General features: G+C 36.7%; 1 long non-coding RNA gene across 3 annotated transcripts in view; it reads left to right on the plus strand.

The window, feature by feature from the left end:
• The window catches only part of LOC120297871, a 67,169-nt gene that overhangs the window by 35,776 nt on the left and 13,298 nt on the right, over positions 1 to 18,095 (plus strand). For all 3 annotated transcript variants that reach the window (XR_005553910.1, XR_005553909.1, XR_005553908.1), the window contains 3 exons: positions 268 to 395; positions 16,034 to 16,093; positions 17,038 to 17,266. This is a non-coding gene — a long non-coding RNA (uncharacterized LOC120297871). The remainder of the gene's footprint in view (positions 1 to 267; positions 396 to 16,033; positions 16,094 to 17,037; positions 17,267 to 18,095) is intronic.

The raw sequence follows: 18,095 nt of genomic DNA on the forward strand, positions 1-18,095 counted from the left end.
AGAATTAAATATCACCCTGGACTGGATAGAGGGCCACTACAATGTAGTCTTATTTAAAATAAAACTTTTGAAATAATTTCCCCCCAAAAAACTTTCAAAATTAAAAAAAAAATCAAAACTTTTGAAATCTATTTCAATGGATCTGAAAGCATATTTAGCGAAAAGGATCTTTCATAACCAAACTATTTTCAAAATCAGTTTTCATATCTCTGTAATGGAGTGAAATTCATCTTTTCAAAACTTAGGAACTTTGATTTTTTTTGACAGATACATGAATATCATAAATAAGAAATACACTGAATTACCAGTAGGGGAGGAAAATGAAAGGGAAAAGAACCGAAACGGAGAAAAGCAGGAATGTGAAATCTCAGTAACTGGAATTCGGCCAAATTCAGGTAAAGCAATGGTTTTTTTTTCCATAGTTATTTTAACTGCAACATACTTGTGGCCTATATAGGCTAAGCAGTAAGTAAACAATGGCAATTAAACATATTTCTCAAGATGTAAAGAATGTAATCAAATCAATACCAGCTGGAAATACCTTTAGGCCATCTTCTCCAGTATGAACTTGTCTGTCTCTTGCTGTGTCTGCATTCCTATCCTCATCTTCAATAAAATTTAACTCCTTCCCCCCCCCCCAAAGAGTTCATGAATTAGCCCTATATAGAGCATCTTGGATTCCTACTAAATTTTCTCCACAGTAATCATGCCCAGGCTTTAAATAGTTATTAGAATTTGCCATTAGAAATAAAACAAGAAGAAATATTGCTCAGATGCTCCGATTTTGTGGAAAAATGATAGATTTGGCAAATCCTATTCATGGATGGTAGTAATGACAGACCTCACAAAGAGAAAATATTGGACTCAAACCAAACTCTGGAATTCCATGCGAAGAATGGATGAAGTAGGATTAGTGAGGCTTGACCAGAATATAGGTCATGGACAGAAGAATTCTGACTTTCAGTTACTACATCAATATATTTTTATTCCTGTCATAAAAAAATGTTTCCAAAAAGAAACATTTTGTTTCATCTCTAAACTACATCTGATGTTAGAATCATATTAGAGCCATTTAAGGATGGCTGGAGATAACTTAGTGCTGAATGTGAGCTAGTGAGGAGGCAAATGTCTCCTGTATATGATAAGATTTTGGGGGGATTACCTATACTTTATACTCTGCTCCTTAAGCTCTCTTTTCTAGGTCTCAAAGCCACACAGATTCCTACAACTTTGAGATGGTGGTATTTAAAAGAATGGAAAATTGCTGCAGTAAAAAAATTAAACAGGACAAAAAGCTTTGAAAAATTGTAAAATCAAGGATACAGTCATCCATAACTGGTTCTTATTTTTTAGTTGGATTAAGTATTTTTTCTTAATAAAGCAATTTTCTATATAGAAATATTGAATATAAATATTATACTCAAATATTACCCAAATGTTTTTGCTTATTTACTTTCTTGCTTCTGTTTTTGTTCTTGCATCATTTTCCCCCAAGTGAATTATGTCTTCTAGAATAATCCAACAATTGTTGTACCAAAATAACAGAATGAGGTCAGGCTTTGTAACATTTCTGTGGTGACTGTGTGATGTTATAAAAAATGCTTTATGTCACTAATTTATTTTCCTTTCTAGCTCTGTAGCTATAGTTTTGGCCTTTGGTCTTTTTATTATTCAATTTTAAAAAGACACAGAAAGGGCAGGAAAAGGGAAAATGTGACAAATTGTAGTGAAAGATCTCAGATAGGCAAACTGTAGTTAGAAAAGGAAAACTTCGAAATTCTTTTTACAAACCCTTCTCTACCAGCTTACTTGTACCCAATGTGTGGCTCTCAGCCTTTCCAACCCCTCCCCCCCGACTATCTTTCTGTAGGTAGTACCAGTAGTAATAGGGACCTTGGCTGCAACCCCAAAACAACTGAAGTACTACTTGAACACCATTGGTGTTGGCAAAATTATCATCAGTCAATTGCAAAAGGCAGCCTTTCTTGGAACAGTTTACATCCTGTGCCAATACTTTTAAAACCATAGAATTATCATCGACTTGATAGGTGGATGAAAATACCGAATCCAGTCTAAATACCTAGCTGACTGTGCGATGAACCATAGTAATAATTAATAATAATAGTAGTAGTAGTAGTAGTAATAACAACAACAATAATAATATAGCTTACATCATGCGATGATACCTCTCACACTATGAAAACAATATCTGCCTATCTGAGGTCTTTGGGAAGGATTTGATAGGTGGATATAAATGCCAAATTCAGTTTAAACATCTGGATGACTATGCAACCAATTATAATAAAAACAGCAGTAAACAATTTACAATTGTTTAAAGAGAAGATTTAATTCTTTGGTTGGCATTTTTACCTCCAAATCCCTTCCCCCATTCCATACACATTGTGTCTTCAAAGTGTGTTTAGTCCTAAAACCCACAAGAAATTATTTTGAACAGAAAAATGATGGGAAAAGAAACGTTGAACATTTCCTTTTATGAACTAATTTTCCATTCAGCATTATTTCTGCCTGAAGCACATATACACACAAGTATAAAAAGTGTGTAAATTCATTGCTGTATGTAGTTTACAATCCCACTTATTTTATTTTTGTTTTGATATTCATAAAGCATCCTGATACCAAGTAGAATTTTGGTGAACAAAACATTGGTGAAATCTGAGCTGGTAGCCTCTTCAAAGTAAAGTAGATACAACCTTAGTCATAAAGCTGTTCCTTTCTAACGAAATGATATGTGACGTGATTTTATTTGTGTTTTTTAAATTTCCATATTGACCATGCAGAACAAATTACTCATTGTCACCTGAGTTGGAGCTGAGAGAAAAGGGTTAACGCCACATCTTCCCATTCAAAGGCAGAGTTTAAGACTCTTCCTGTTCTATGTAAAACTTCCTAGTCATCCATCTTAAGACATTATGCCTGAAATGTTTCTGGAAAATATTGCTGGACAGCCTCGGTGAGTCTCCATTCATGTGATCTCTTCTGAGATAAAAGAAACCCATATGAAATTGCAGTTTTGAGAGGACAAGAAGTGCAATAAAAACAGTGTTGAAATTCCAAGTAGCAGCTGGAGGGTGCCAAAGGACAGATCAAATAGCTTGTTGTGCTGATTGCAGGCTTCTAAAAATGCTTGTCAAGGACAAAGCTGTAAACAAATCTGAGATTTCTAGAGCATTTTGGGTCAAGCACTGATATCTGACAGGAAAAAACCAGTAACAGAGAGGTATTTTTATTTCTTAAAGGAAATGTTTCTCATACCTTTGAGGAAAATCTTAAGACATTTGTCATGTATAGATTTCATACATATTCATAGCAGTTCCAATGGAAGATAATATATGTACCGTAGCTCAGGACTGATCTGTAGAGTCCTTGGTTGTTTGTTTGCTGACGTCTCATTACCCAACTAGATTAAATCATCTTTGCTGGTGAGTGTGGGGTTTGTTCTCAATTTATAAAGGGCATTGCTGAGAATTATGAAGGAGAAAATCACTTTCACCAACACTGGCAGGGCAAGCTACTGTGTATAAACAGGGAGCAAAACCCACACTCACTAGCACAGATTATGTTACCTAGTTGAGTAATGAAATATCAGCAAATGAACAACTAAGTTCAGAGAACACTAAGGACTCCATAATTCATAGCAGTGACAAGCAGAATAGGCTTTTGAAATAATACTCCAGGACTATTCAAGTTTGATCATTCAGAAGCATGTTAAGACTTTTTTTTTAACAGCAACAATTATCAGTAATAAATGACACTGAGACTCTTTTCTGCCTCCCCAAAAAAACAAAGAGTAATTTTGGTGGCCAGCATTAAAAGAGTAACTTTGGTTTGGGTTTGACTGAATAATTCATATGTCTATCCTGACCCTACAGGATAGTTAGACTAACAATATAAGACAGGGGTGTCAAACTACCGGCCCGCACCTACCCCACTGCCGGCAATGGAAAAAAAGTCGGGATATGTTGTGATACGTCACGTGACACCCCTAATATAAGAGAAGAGAGGGGCTTTTTCTCAAGTCTAGGAAAATGCTACCACACCATAGCTTTCCTGTCGCTGAACCTTTCATACAGTAGTTTGAACCTTTCATACAGTAGTCCTTCCTCCTCCTCCTCCTCCTCCTCCTCCTCCTCCTCCTCCTCCTCCTCCTCCTCCTCTTTTACGCCTTCCCCTTTCAAGGGAAATACAAAGTTCTGGTTCTTGCTCTTCTGATGGCCTCAACCACTGTTAATTGGTGTAATGTGCCTTTGATGTTATCTCTCCATCTTCTTCTGGATCTGCCTCATGTTCTTTGGCCTTCTGTTTGTATATGCCTTGTATGATATGGAATCCCACAGTTGAGCAAATCACTTTATTACATTTCCACTACCCTTGAATATGAAGGGAATGCCAGAAGTGAATCAGTATTTACCTCTAGCTGACCAATACGAGAGTGCAAAAAACACGATCCAACCAGCATCCTGCTCCCTGAACTATTACAATCTCTGGACTCTCTTTATTTTGACCCCTTCTGCATTTTCAGTAGCACTGTGTGTGTTTCTCTTGGCCTTGCATACAGTTTGAGCATGTAGTATAAGAAAGAGCTGTATAGCCACCAAACGTAATTTCTTCTTGCACTTAAAAGCTTGTTGCAAACTGTGGTCATGAAATGATAGCATGGTTTCATATTTGCAACCAGAGACTTTTCCCAGTAACTCTAACCATGACTTCATGCTGTGATGGTAGCTGGAGTCAGGGGAAAACATTCTAAACAATGTGTAAATACTGGTGCTGGTATTGGGAAAATGAAGTTCAGGTCTAGGAGGTGGAGTAAGATTAGAGTTCCTGAAATACTTACAGAGTTAGCTTTAAGGTAAGGCTGAGTAGCTACTGGTTAGGGTGCAAAGCTTAGAGAGTGACAACACTACCCCTCCTCTGAATCATTTTAAAAATATAAATATTTGTGTTGCTGTAAGGAAGCACCATATATCTTTGACCGGGCACTACCCTCGAGCTTTGCAGGGTTCCCATATTGATAAATAAAAGATTTGCTTCAATTTCAAATAAACTGGAACAGAACCAAAAGAAAAAAAGAGACATTTCTTAAACATCAATGTCCATTGAGGTCCTCACAAAGCACTAAGGACATTCCGATTGTTCCTATCTAATAATATTCAAGTTCATATAAGATTATTCCTTAGAAATACTACAGTATATTAGTATGAAGTTCTACACACCTTTTACTCCCCAATTAATCTTGAAGTCTAGGAACAATGCTGTCAGCCCATGCTGATAATATAGATGACTTATTTTTCCAGCTTTCAGTATATTATATGGCAGTTAAAAGAAAACTGGCTCTTTCTTTAATTATGCATAAAATATGATGAAAAATAACAACCCAGAATTGATAATGTTATATCACCTAGAGAAGAAAGTTGTCACCATAAACTGAGGCATGTTAAACGAAAGGAAATGGTCCTGTCACATACCGACACCATTTCTTCCTGTGGAACAGGAAATAAAACCCCTTTCATGGACATCTGAAGCTTTTCACATACTGAGCATTTCATGGCTAGAGCAGAAGAGCTGACAGCTAACATGTCTGCGATCTTTCCCCTCTACACCTTCACCTCCCATCTGATGAAATCAGCCAAGAACAGCATCTTCTCAAGTAACACAAGAACTTGATTCAAGGTCTTGAAAGGAATTCTCACTATATCGGGTGTATCTCTTGGCGAAGGTCTTGGGTCAAGTACTGCAAGCTGTAATAATAAAATCTGGTTAAGAATGGTTACCCTGACCTGCAGTTGCTGCTGTCACCATAAATTTTTAAACTGCTTAAAATACAGAAAAGATGAAGTGAGGCTTTATTAGTCTTGTGTGTTTGTGAGACTATTAATAGAACATAACTGACTGCAATGTTATGAATGCTTATTCAGGGCTTCTGCTGAGGAAGATGATGGAATATTCCAGTTAAATTGTGGCGCTACCAGTTGAGACCATATACCTCATAGTTTGCCTCTGGTAATCTTTTGGGGACTGGGATTCAAATATGTGAAAAATCGGTACTCTATGTGGATGCCGCTTCTGGAAGTCCATTCTGAGACTGGGCAACAAAAAATTAGCTATCGGTTCTGCTCAAGTGGTGTGAACCGGCTGAATCCCACCACTGGATTGGGCCCTGAGCCCTTAAGCCCCTAAGATCTCTTGAGTGAAGAATGGGATACAGGATGTAACATTTGTCCTTGTGATAGGCTGCGTAATAGAATGGCTCTGGATTGATGACCTCTTATATAAATGTTCTTGATATTACAGGGAAAAAAAGCTTGCCTATGATTTTTGCATCATCTACAGAAAGCAGAGGTAGTCCTCGACTTACAACAGTTCATTTAGTGATCATTCAAAGTTACAAGGGCAATGAAAAAAGTTATGGCCATTTTTTACACTTATGACTTTTCAGAATCCCCATGGCCCCATGATCAAATGTCAAACGCTTGGCAACTGATTCATATTTATGACAATTGCAGTCCTGTGATCACCTTTTGCGAACTTCTGACAAGCAAAGTCAATGGAGAAGCCACATTCACTTAACAACCGTGTTACTAACTTAACAACTGCAGTGGCTCACTTAACCATTGTGGCAAGAAAGGTTGTAAAATGAGGCAAAACTCACTTAACAAAAGTTTCCCTTTACAAGAGAAATTTGGGGCTCAACTGTGATCTAAGTTGAAGACTACCTGTATCACTTAAGTTGAAAAGCTGTTTGCAAATTGGTAGTGATCTACACTGATCTCTGCATAGATCCACTGCCCATGATCCTGTAGAACAAGAGCAGAACAAGAGCATATTAGATTTCATTCTCACAGTACTTTTGATGAGTAGCATCTTTGGAGAAAGGTCAAAACAGGGAAGATGGTGGATGTTGCATCACAATCCAAGCCGGGTGATTGGGTTGTCGTGCACACACTCACCTCTGTAGATACCACTACATTTAATATAAATTTCCTCTCCTCCCCTCTGCATTTTTCACTCCGTCTTTTTTTCCTCTTAACTTCATCTTCACTAAAGTAATTAATGTTCATACATTTGATTAAGAATTTATTTACTTTTCCATGTACCTATAATTTTGAAAACAGCTTGTGGACACAGTAAGGTATTTCATTAATATCAAATATGCTACCTGCTAACTTGAATTTTTTGGGAGTATCAAACAATGCAGTAGGAAACTTGGAGATGACAGCATTTGTGATTTATTTTGAATCTTAGTGAGAAGTTCAGGCTATCTGTAGATTGTAAATGTTATTTTAAATACTTTTTGAACTTCAGACAGTTAATTTTTTCTATGAGTGATCAGAGATAATTTCTCTCAGTTATTCATTTCAACAAGCTTATGGTATTTTAATGAATAAATAACAATTGAACAACAGCCTGTTTCTTTCAAAAGAATCTTGCTGGATCTTCATCAGACAAATTCTTCCCAATTAATGTCTTTTTGTGACAACTAAGAAAGTTAATTGGAGAAAGAAATGTTTATATATGAGAGTAACATTCTTAGGAATGTTTAACAAGCCTTTGAAAAAAAATTTCTTGTTCCTTTTATTAGAATTTGGGGGAGGTTAGAAATAATCTCATCTCATATTTTGTTAAATTGCAAATACGGTTTGATTTTTAAAAAACAACAACAACAACAACAACCAAGCCCTGGAATACTGACTTTTAATGAAGAACATTTTTTACTGTTAAAAATATAAAATTCACTATTCATACCAGCATCACGCCCAGAGAACAGAGGTTAATTAACTAGTGAAAGGAAGAGGGCTGTTGCCTTGATGTCTTTCTTGGGACTTGGTGATAAGAATGAAAAGAAATCTCTCTTTGATTTTTCTGCCCAACAAAATACCATAATCTACTAAAACAACCAATAATGACATTTACAGGGATGATAATGTCCATAATTTATGGAATCCATTGGTTTCAATCTGACAAGCTGGTTAGCACAAGCAATATATACAGTATTTTGTTTAGCAGTCATTTAACTTCTTATTGGTTTGCCTCCCCATGGTTGCAATATTGTGTAAGAATGTGGCTATTTTTGCAACATCCTTTCTTCTTCTCAAGCAAACTAATTTCTTTTTTGTCACAAATACCCATTTTATTCATTTAAATCATTAGAATTATATTAATTCTACTGTTTTAAAGAGACTTTGCATTCTCTGCCATGATTAATGCTTTCTGAGGTTGCAGAGCTTCAACATCAGAAATCACCCAAAGAGGAAATTATAGGGCAGCGATGTGGAAGGGAGAACTCTTAGCTAAATTCTCAGTCCAAGAAAGATTTAGATCAGGTATTCGTATTGCAATTAGACATTGTTTTCTGGTTTGCGTTATGTGGGGTTTTGAAGAAATTACATTATTTCAGTATCAGAACATTGTTATTTAACGGTGGCATTGTTTTATTATAACATCTGAAAAATACTTTCATACGGAACATATGAGATGTACTGAAAAATAATATGACAGATACTTTTGAAATAAAATTCAATTTGGATTTAATGTTGTAATATAAGAAAAACACAGGTAACATGGCAACATGTGGCATCGCAGGTAAAGAGACACTAAGTGTGCTTCTCTGATTAGAGGTAGTCCTTGGTTTACAACCATTTGAAGTTACAACGACACTGAAAAGAGTGACTTATGACCATTTTTCATACTTATGACCTTTGCAGCATCTCCATGATCATGTGATCAAAATGACAAGTGGCACATATTTATGACAATTGTGCAGTCCTGGGGTTATGTGATCACCATTTGTAACACACTCAGCTGGCTTCCAACAAATGAAGTCAATGGGGGAAACCAGATGATTCATTAACAATTCACTTAAAAAATGTCTTGCTTAGTAACAGAAATTTTGGGTTCCATTGTGGTGAGAAGTTAAGGACCACAAATGGACTGTACTTGCAAAGATACCACAAATGACAAATACCAGTTTAACAACATTACCAACCGCTAACTCAAGATACATGACACAATATTTTAATCTTCTCTGTGTGGCTTATCCTGGCCTGTTACTTGTGTTCTTAAAATAGTAATCATCTCAGCAAGCAAAAGCACTGTGCATTAATGTTTCCAAAAATAGGCACAATTGTTTCAGAAATTGTTTTTCTTTTTAAAGTAGTTTAGCATTAGGATATTTTTCTGGCCTAAAGTTACTTGCACTTCGTTTCACTTGAACCAAAAATTCAAACCAATCATGCTCTTGAATTCTGGGTTTGAGAAGGAATATAGAGGAAAGGAGATGAAATTTAGGAGTTATGGGTGCTAGTTCTAAATATCGCGGATAGTTAGGTTAAAGGAACAGAGGATCATTGATATTGCTAATTATTTTAAGTTCTGTCCCTTTCATACAAGCGTGAAATGTCATGTTGCAATACAAAAAGGGTAGGTTTTGCATCACGATTGGATGACACTTTTGTTATTCTGGCTTCTTTGCCTCCAGGGAACCCCAGTGCACTGGATGGTAGAATGAGAGATGCTTCTAAACAGCAGTTTAACAAAAAAGCATTGTTAGAGAATCTGAAATGATATGCCTCTTAATATTGGTGAGATAGAAAGTGATGTTGCCTAGATATCTTCCTTAGGACTTCATTATAATAAGGACGTTGAGAAATCTCTCCTTGATTTTTTCTCCCCTGCAGAAATAACGGGATCTGCTGAAACAATTCACTCTGACATTTTCAGGGCACACAATGTCCATAAGTTATGGAAATCACTGGTGTCAACCTGACATATTTTTCAGCTCAAATATTGTGTTTAAAATGTGGATACTTGGGAAACGTTGAGAGAAATTCATATATTTAGGAAATTCTAAAAACTCATGTACAGATTTTTTTTTAAAAAAAAGCAGAATAAAGAATTTTGATAAAAGTTAAATATATGTGATACTGATACAGCTCTTTTTTCTCATAAGCATTTGGTTTACCATTATAGCAACTGAATGGTTGCTATAAATAATCATTTGGCCTGGTCCAGCTCAGCTTTTTTTTTTTAATGTTCTCAGGAAAAACAAGGCATGACATTTATTTAAAAACAGATACTGTGTAGTTTCAACATTCTCCCGGCCACCCATTAATACCATCTAACTATGATATCAGGCAAGTGAAGAATAGAAATGCATGCCTTGAATACATTTCCAAACCAGGCACCAAACTACAGCCATCTACCATTTTTATTTATTTGAATGTCTATGTGGAACTCAGAAAATATTGTTGTGAATTAAGGCTCTCCAGAATTCTAATATTTATTATGTAATTAAAATTATGTAGTGTGTTGGCAGGATCAGAGAAAGGCGTTGTAATGGGCTGTGAGAATAACCTTGGGAGAAAGGAGGAAGGACCATAGCCTAAACAATGGTCTGGTAAGAGAAACCTAAGTCCAAAGTAGGGATAGGGGTGCAGAAAGATCTCAGAAGGGACCCTTCCTAATTGTCTGAAAAGTAAAGACAGGGAAGGGGAGCAGCGCTTTCAGATTTGCAAGGTCCTGTTACTGTAAGTTTACAATAAAGGTAGTATAACTACTCGTTTTTTGATTTCCTATCTGGACTATCTCAAAGGGCTGGTAGGCCTCCACTTATTCCCTGGGATTCACAGGTATCAGATTGCCTATTAGAACAAAAAGAGTTCAGGTAACTGTACACCAAATTTTTAGATAATGATAAGATTAGGAATACAAATACATTAGTCATGATCAGTGGTGGGATTCAGCCGGTTCGCACTACTTCAGCAGAAATGGTAGCTAATGTTTTGTTGCCCAGGCCCAGAATGGACTTCTGAAAGTGGCATCTATACAGAGAACCGGTTGTTCACACATTTGAATCCCACCACTGGTCATGATCCAAAGATATACAAGTAAGTGTATAAGCAAACATATTTATAAGCTCTTAGTTTAGATTAGACATCTCGTTTGCAGTAAATAGATATAGAGATAGATTTTCAAGCTATGTACATTTTTATATATGTCTAGATTCAATTTTGATTTTTTGGGTTGAATTATGCAAAGAATTCATTGATGTTACATGCCTGGAAATAGTTCACTTTACTATAATTTAGTTTATACTGTTTCACAATTTGTCTCCCATTTCATGATTAAGACAATCTGTTCTTTTATAAAGTACACGCAAGTACTTGTACATTTTTTGCTACTTTGGTACACATTATTCTTTTCTATGCAGATTATTTCAGCACATATTTTTATTAGCTTATTTTATTCATATTTTAATCACTATTGGACAGGATGGAATAGTCATTTTTCCTATTTGTTTCCTATTTGTCATCTTTAGTATTAATTATTGACTTCTAGAGAGATGCCATCCTAACAACTGATGAAAAATTACTGAGGAATATACAGACATATGGAGACTGTAAACATGGTGGGAGAGATCAGGATAAATTCCCACTGGCCCCATTCTTTCACAGTAGCCACATTTGAATATATATGCAAAAGTGTTCTACTCAAAGAGAATTGCAGATTTGTGTGCATATGATAGAGAATGAACATCAAATGCATATGAAATACACAAACACCTCTCTCTCTCTCTCTCTCTCTCTCTCTCTCTCTCTCTCTCTCTCTCTCTGTGTGTGTGTATGTGTGTGTGTGTGTCTTCACAGATCAATATATGAATTTAGCCTAGACCAGTGGTTCTCAACCTGTGGGTCGGGACCCCATTTGGGGTCGAATGACCATTTCACGGGGGTCGCCAAACAACGCAGTCTGCCATTTTTTCCCCCTTTTCCTTAGCTGTGCTACTCCCTTTTATTCTATTGGCTTTTGAAAGCCAATAGAATAGACTCTCTTGAATAGAGTCTAATTCTATTGGCTTTCAAAAGCCAATAGGAATTGTCCAGGCTGTCTCTGCCCTGCTGAGCCCAACAAAAGTACCATTCTGCAAACGGTGCTGCACCAGTTGAGTAGTCCTTGACTTACGACCGGTTGAGTAGTCCTCGATTTACAACCGGTTGGGGGTCGCGGCATTAAAAAGGTTGAGAACCACTGGCCTAGACTGATATCTGATCTGTAGTTTCAAAAGCAAGGAATATAGGCTGAAATCTCTGAGAGGCTGGATAGATATGGAACAAGCCATAAATATCTGAGATAAGAGAACCTGGAGTCAATGGAATGCTATTAAGATAAGAGAACCTTTATTGTCATTTTTTTACTACTTCAGCAGACTTAATGAGAGGGGATATATGAAACATATGAGGGAACTATGAGATGGACAGAAGACCTATGTCTACACTAACTGAAAAACAGCTAGTTACCCAATGCTTTAGCATAATGAAGAGGAAGCTGCTTTGAGATAGAAGAATGATGTGCAGCCAATACCTGGAGCTGGAATGTCACTATCATCCTCTCTATTATAGAGCATCGTTGCTGATATGAGACATTGATAAACTAGCTACACTTAACCCTCAAGTCTGGTTACCAAGATTCAGTGAAGAAGTACCATTAGGTAGTATGCTACAAGACGCTAATAGTGTCTTCACACAATTGCCACCATAACTCAAACCAATGAACTGGTATATGCTACAGCTGCTGTAATCCTGGAGATGTTTGACTGCACAATCATGAAGAACAGTAGTACCTAAATCTCCTGGAAAATGAGGTTAGAAGCTAAGATAAAGATCACAGACAGGTTTGTCAGCTAGTAGACTTACATAGGGATATGAAGATTAGAAGATAAGACTCAGCTATTGAGAAAATACAAGGGCCTGACTCCATTTGAAGACCTGGAGGCTGCTAAACAAAGGTTGACAGCACTGACTACCAGTCTAAGGAGATGTACTAGAGCAGTGTTTCTCAACCTTGACTACTTTAAGATGTGTGGACTTCAATTCCCAGACTTCCTAGATGAGCATGCTGGCTGGGAAATTCTGGGAGTTGAAGTCCATACATCTTAAACTAGTCAAGGTTGAGAAACACTGTACTAGAGAAATACAGGCCAAGAAGATAAATGCCCTGTTTTCCAAAGAGCCATCCAAGGTGCACTCTCAACTGCAGTGCAACACACAGCCATCAACACTTGAAACTGAACAATAATGGAAGAACATCTAGGACAAAGAGAAGTCACATAAAACCAGTGCAAGTAGAGAGGGTGTGGAAAATAAAGGCGAAAGTGGTCCCAAGTGGTGATGGGAACACTTAGAGCTGTGACACCTACGTTGGGAGAGTAGCTCAATCAGATCCCAACAACAGCTTTCTTTCCAGAAGAGTGCAGTGCTAGAACAGTTAATATACTGCACAGAACCCTCAAACTCCCAGGCCTCTGGTAGAGGACACAAACTAAGGAAGACACAAATCACCCATAAGGGTGAGAAGAGATTTTTTTGTAGGCCTCTTCACAGATCAGATATCTGATCAGAGCTTAAGGTGATATCCGATATGTAGTCTCAGAATCAAGGCAGATAGACTGAAACCTGTTCTTCAGAAGAGGAGTGCCAGCAATTTTTGGAGACTTGTGGCCCTGTTCCTCTTCATGCTATTGTCTGATAATCTGCCCTCTTTAAACAAGAAAGCTGTAGGAAAGGAGTGACAGTTTACAGATACCTTCTCTTTCTGTACATGGTGCCCGTTGATTTCAGAGAGGGCCAAACAAATGGGCAATGGCAAAGAGAAGATGCACTCAAGAATAGTGCCCATTGGGAGCGCCTTGATCTATGGTTTCACAAAACCCGAAAAAAATATTTACAGTCTGATTTTTATGTATTTTGTCACAATCATTTAAAAATAGCTCTTCAATTCAGTAGCAAATACCTTGGTGTCTCAGACATATTGTGCTGCCTCCGATATTGGTAATATTGACAAAATTAATATTAGAGGAATAAATATGAAATGATGCTCTTTTTCATTTGCCTCCTAAGCTACTAGGAGGTATTATTGAGATGGCACATCAATGAAATTCTTATTTAGATTTCAGAATCTATTTAATAGATTTCATTCATGGCCGAGAAGCATCCTTTTGTTTCACTGTGGTTCTATGGCTCCATTACTTACAGCACTGTCTCAAATTTGCTTAATCTACTACTGCCTGTTTAAGGTGAACTATAATTCCCAGGGGAAAATGACTGCAGCTAAGCAGGGATTGTGTAAATTGCATTCTAACTAACAGTTTTGCAAATATATGGCCTCGACATATAGGATATATCTGCAACAACCTAATATCTCGACATAAGGGATGTGTCTATAAATTCATGCTCTTTTTCCATGTAGATCCTGTGACCTGGGATAAGAATTACATAAGAATTATGTAATATATACTCATTGTACAAGTGCACATAGCGATAGTGGAAACAATGTGTGGTCCATACATTAGAGCTCTCCTCTACAATCAAGACTGTAGAACTGCAGACGTCCTCTAGAAGATTTCCAGTTAAACAGGATCTCCAGCAATGGAGGCTGCTTCCAACTTTGAAGAACCACTACCAGTCAGTGTGAAAACATTGGCTGGACCTATGTTCTGTCTCAATAAAAGGCTGATTCATTTCACTGTTTATACATACAGTGCTATGCAATGGAGGAGACGATGTCAGTCCAAACATTCCGATGGCCTGCCACACACATAACCAAGGTGCTCATATACTGTACTTCTCTACGTAAAAAAATCCAACAAATTCACTGCAAAGGAGTTATACACCGTTTGATATCAAAAGCAGAAGTACTTACTCCTAGTTCGAATTTACTCTGTGGTAGAGGGAAATGCCAAGGCTCATATAGAATAGAAATCTGTGTAGCAGAACTTCATGGGGATAGTTCATAGTGATACTGAATTGGACTTTCTGGAGATACTGAGACATTTGATGTAGTGCTTGCTTACATGTACTACATAGCATGTGGTAAAGCAGATACAGCTTTGTACAAATTTGCCTAATTCTTCTGATTGTTTCATCCCTTACTGAGGTACCAAAGGAATTAATCGCAATTGCATACAGATGTATTCATCTGCAAATAGAAGGGCCATTTGGCCCGGACTTCAGAGTCAAAGAGATTTTCAAATTTAGGCAGTTGGCTTTGTAACTCTAGAATAATATATAAATTATTGCTCCTGCTCCCCAGCCCATTTTCAATTTTCAAGGGTCTCATTTTAATTTTTATTATAGCTAAGGGCCATAACAAAACAAGCATCTTCTGTTTTTTTAACAAGCTTTTGTGTGTGTGTATGTGCACTGTGCATCACTGATGTTACTATATACTATAAAATGAATTTCCAAGTATGTGAAAGTCAGAGCTTTAATACTTGAAAGTCCTTCTGATGTACAGATGTTATACCACACAGCTGGTCAGCGTGAAGTTATTTGTCATTTATGTTGCCAAATTCTAGCACTATATTCTGTAACTAATTATTGGTTGAGTAGTCAGCCAACATTGGATGCTTCTAGATGAAACTTTTATTGTGTACCATCCTATCTCATTCTAGATAATATAATCTTCTATTTGCAAGTCTTTCGTACTCTATCATCTTTACTTCTATAATTTTTACATACCTATAATAATCAGCTAAGAAGAGAAAAATGCCTTATATTTTTGCTGGAAGAGATAGAAAGAATCTATCTGGCAGTTCTTGTCTTGTTTTGGTTTGAGACTTCTATCTTGTCCCATAAGATGCTTGAAGAGCCAGAAAAAGTAAACTCTGTAAAAAGTAGACTACAGGATATAATTTTAAATCAGGAAGTTGCAGGCTGAAGGAAATGCCTCAAAAAATGTATTCAGCAGAGGTTGTTAAGTCTAAATAGACAGTTCTTTCCTTACCCATTCTAAATTTCTTTAAGACAAAATTTATTTTTGAGGTGTTGGCCTTGAAGGTAGTTTGTGGAAAAAGAAGTCATGATGATCTGCTGGTTGGAAAAATACATTTCAAACTACTTAAACATCAACATTTCATCTTATGTGTGGCTTTTGTTGAGTAAGTTGTCTGCATGACAGAGTAAGTGGTGGGATGTTATGGTAACTAGTAATGACCCTTGAATATTTTGGTTTACCACAGTATAGAATACCAAATTCAGGACCTTTTCCAGGAAAATGATACGCATCCTCAGGATTAACTGTAAGTATCTGATTTCAGTAACTTTTCTATTATTTCAGCCTTCAGTTTTGGAGTTTTCTACCTGGAAGAAAAAAAAAGGTGTTTTGACATTCAATTTTTTTTTTCAAGGGAGAGGATATTTTGTATGTTACAGTATATTCTTTGTAATATAGTATGAAGTTATATGAGTGAGATAGATTGAAGGGAAATCTTTCATTTGTTCTACACTTTTTTTTTTTTTTTTTAAATCCAGTATCTTTCATTGGGAATTCTTGGAATTGTAAAACAACCCATCTTGTCCTGATTTTTTGCTCAGGATCCACCAGAATCCAGTTTGGGTCCCACTGCTAACATTTGTATTGTTCAGAAAAAGAACAAAATGCTATATCCTTGGTTTTATTTCTTCCATAAAGAAAGACAAATCTGTATATGAAATAACACATATTATACTGCTTTTCAGATATAAATTATACACAATTTAAGTTACAGCCTTATCTCATCCGTCCATAGTGGGAACTTAAAGAAAATGTCAGCTGTAAATTTAGGTATTCTGTTCCAGAAGATGAAATCTGAATTTAGTTTTCTCAAAATGACTCAAATTACAACTGGAATATATAAGTCACTCATGCCATAAACAGAAGAGGTTTCAAGAGCCCATTATAACCAACCTTGATGAGTTTTGCTCTGACTCTTATGTATATAAAACAAAATGATTGAATTAACTCTATTTCCTCCCATCTGGCATTATAAAAAGAATGCAGTGTAAATCTTCAAACACTTAAAAAGTTTATTGTCATTTATTTTCTTTGGAGTCCCATAATTATGGTAATGATTCACCTGCAACACATACTCAATAAGGCTTTGGGAGTGGGGATGTGACTCATGAAGTTAAAATGGCATATCATAGCATGTGTACTAGCAGCCAATAACATTAAACCTCAGGAAAACTATAATTTCTTTTCCAGGTTCGTAAGCATTTTTAAAAGGAATACGGCTACTTTTAAAAGCAACAAAAGGAGACAAACACAAATAAGGACTTTGCTCTTTTTCCACCTGATCTCCGTCTTGCTGAAGAGTTAAAATTTCACACAGCTGCACATCTCCGGGTCAGGAAGGCTGTCTGAAAACTGGAATTTTGGAATAATGGCTAGATCAGTCTGATGAGCTGAGAAGTAATATAATTTCAGGTCACAGGTGAATTTAGGGCTGGTTATACTGCATAGTTGATATTGTAATGCTATTGTGACGATCACTCTGAACTAACATTTTGTGGCAGGAGCAGAATAAAGTGAAGCGGTCAATCATAAGCAAACTCTCAGCGGCCTCACTAAGCAATGCAGATGGTGATATTACCTCTATAGCTGTACTGGTTGTTAGTAAACAAGCATCTGCTAGCTCACTTTCCTCTTTCTGCACAGCAACCTTGCGCCATCTGAGAAAAGGCAGTGAAAATCCTATCCTTTCTGTGGAAGGGCACAGCAGTTGGCACAACATCTTAAGGATCTAGAAACCAAAGCCTCTTTCTTGCCTTCTGTTTGTTGGCTGGACCAGTCTGGCTTTTGAGTAACTTATAATAGATTTATTGCTGCTTTTTTTGTCTGGTGTCCTAAGTGGAAAATATCCAAGAAGCACAAATCACCATCATAGTGGGCACCAAGTTATTTCCTTTTGGAAAACTGCATTACCAAAACAGAAGCCTAGGGAGCTTGCATGGTGGGTTTTCCTCCCCCCCCCTTTACAGACACCCTTTGGTGGAAAGAGCTACTGAGGTTATTTCTGTAAAAAGTGAGTTAAATTTAGAGCAAATAGGAGAATTGAATCAGGAAAAAGAAAGGTTCTTTAGAAATACTTTTCGCAAAGCACTATAAAATAACCCAATCGATAATGCTAATGCAGGAACTTTATGTATGAAAATAGTAAAATATTATATTTTCAAGCAATTACAGTCTAAGCAGGAACAAAACTGGTCCAATATTTTCTTAACTATATGCAGACACAGCCGCCAATTAAGTTCCATTTGTGG

This window comes from Crotalus tigris, unplaced genomic scaffold (assembly GCF_016545835.1).
Source record: "Crotalus tigris isolate CLP2741 ecotype Arizona unplaced genomic scaffold, ASM1654583v1 scf7180000023718.2468807, whole genome shotgun sequence".
Lineage (NCBI taxonomy): Eukaryota > Metazoa > Chordata > Lepidosauria > Squamata > Viperidae > Crotalus > Crotalus tigris.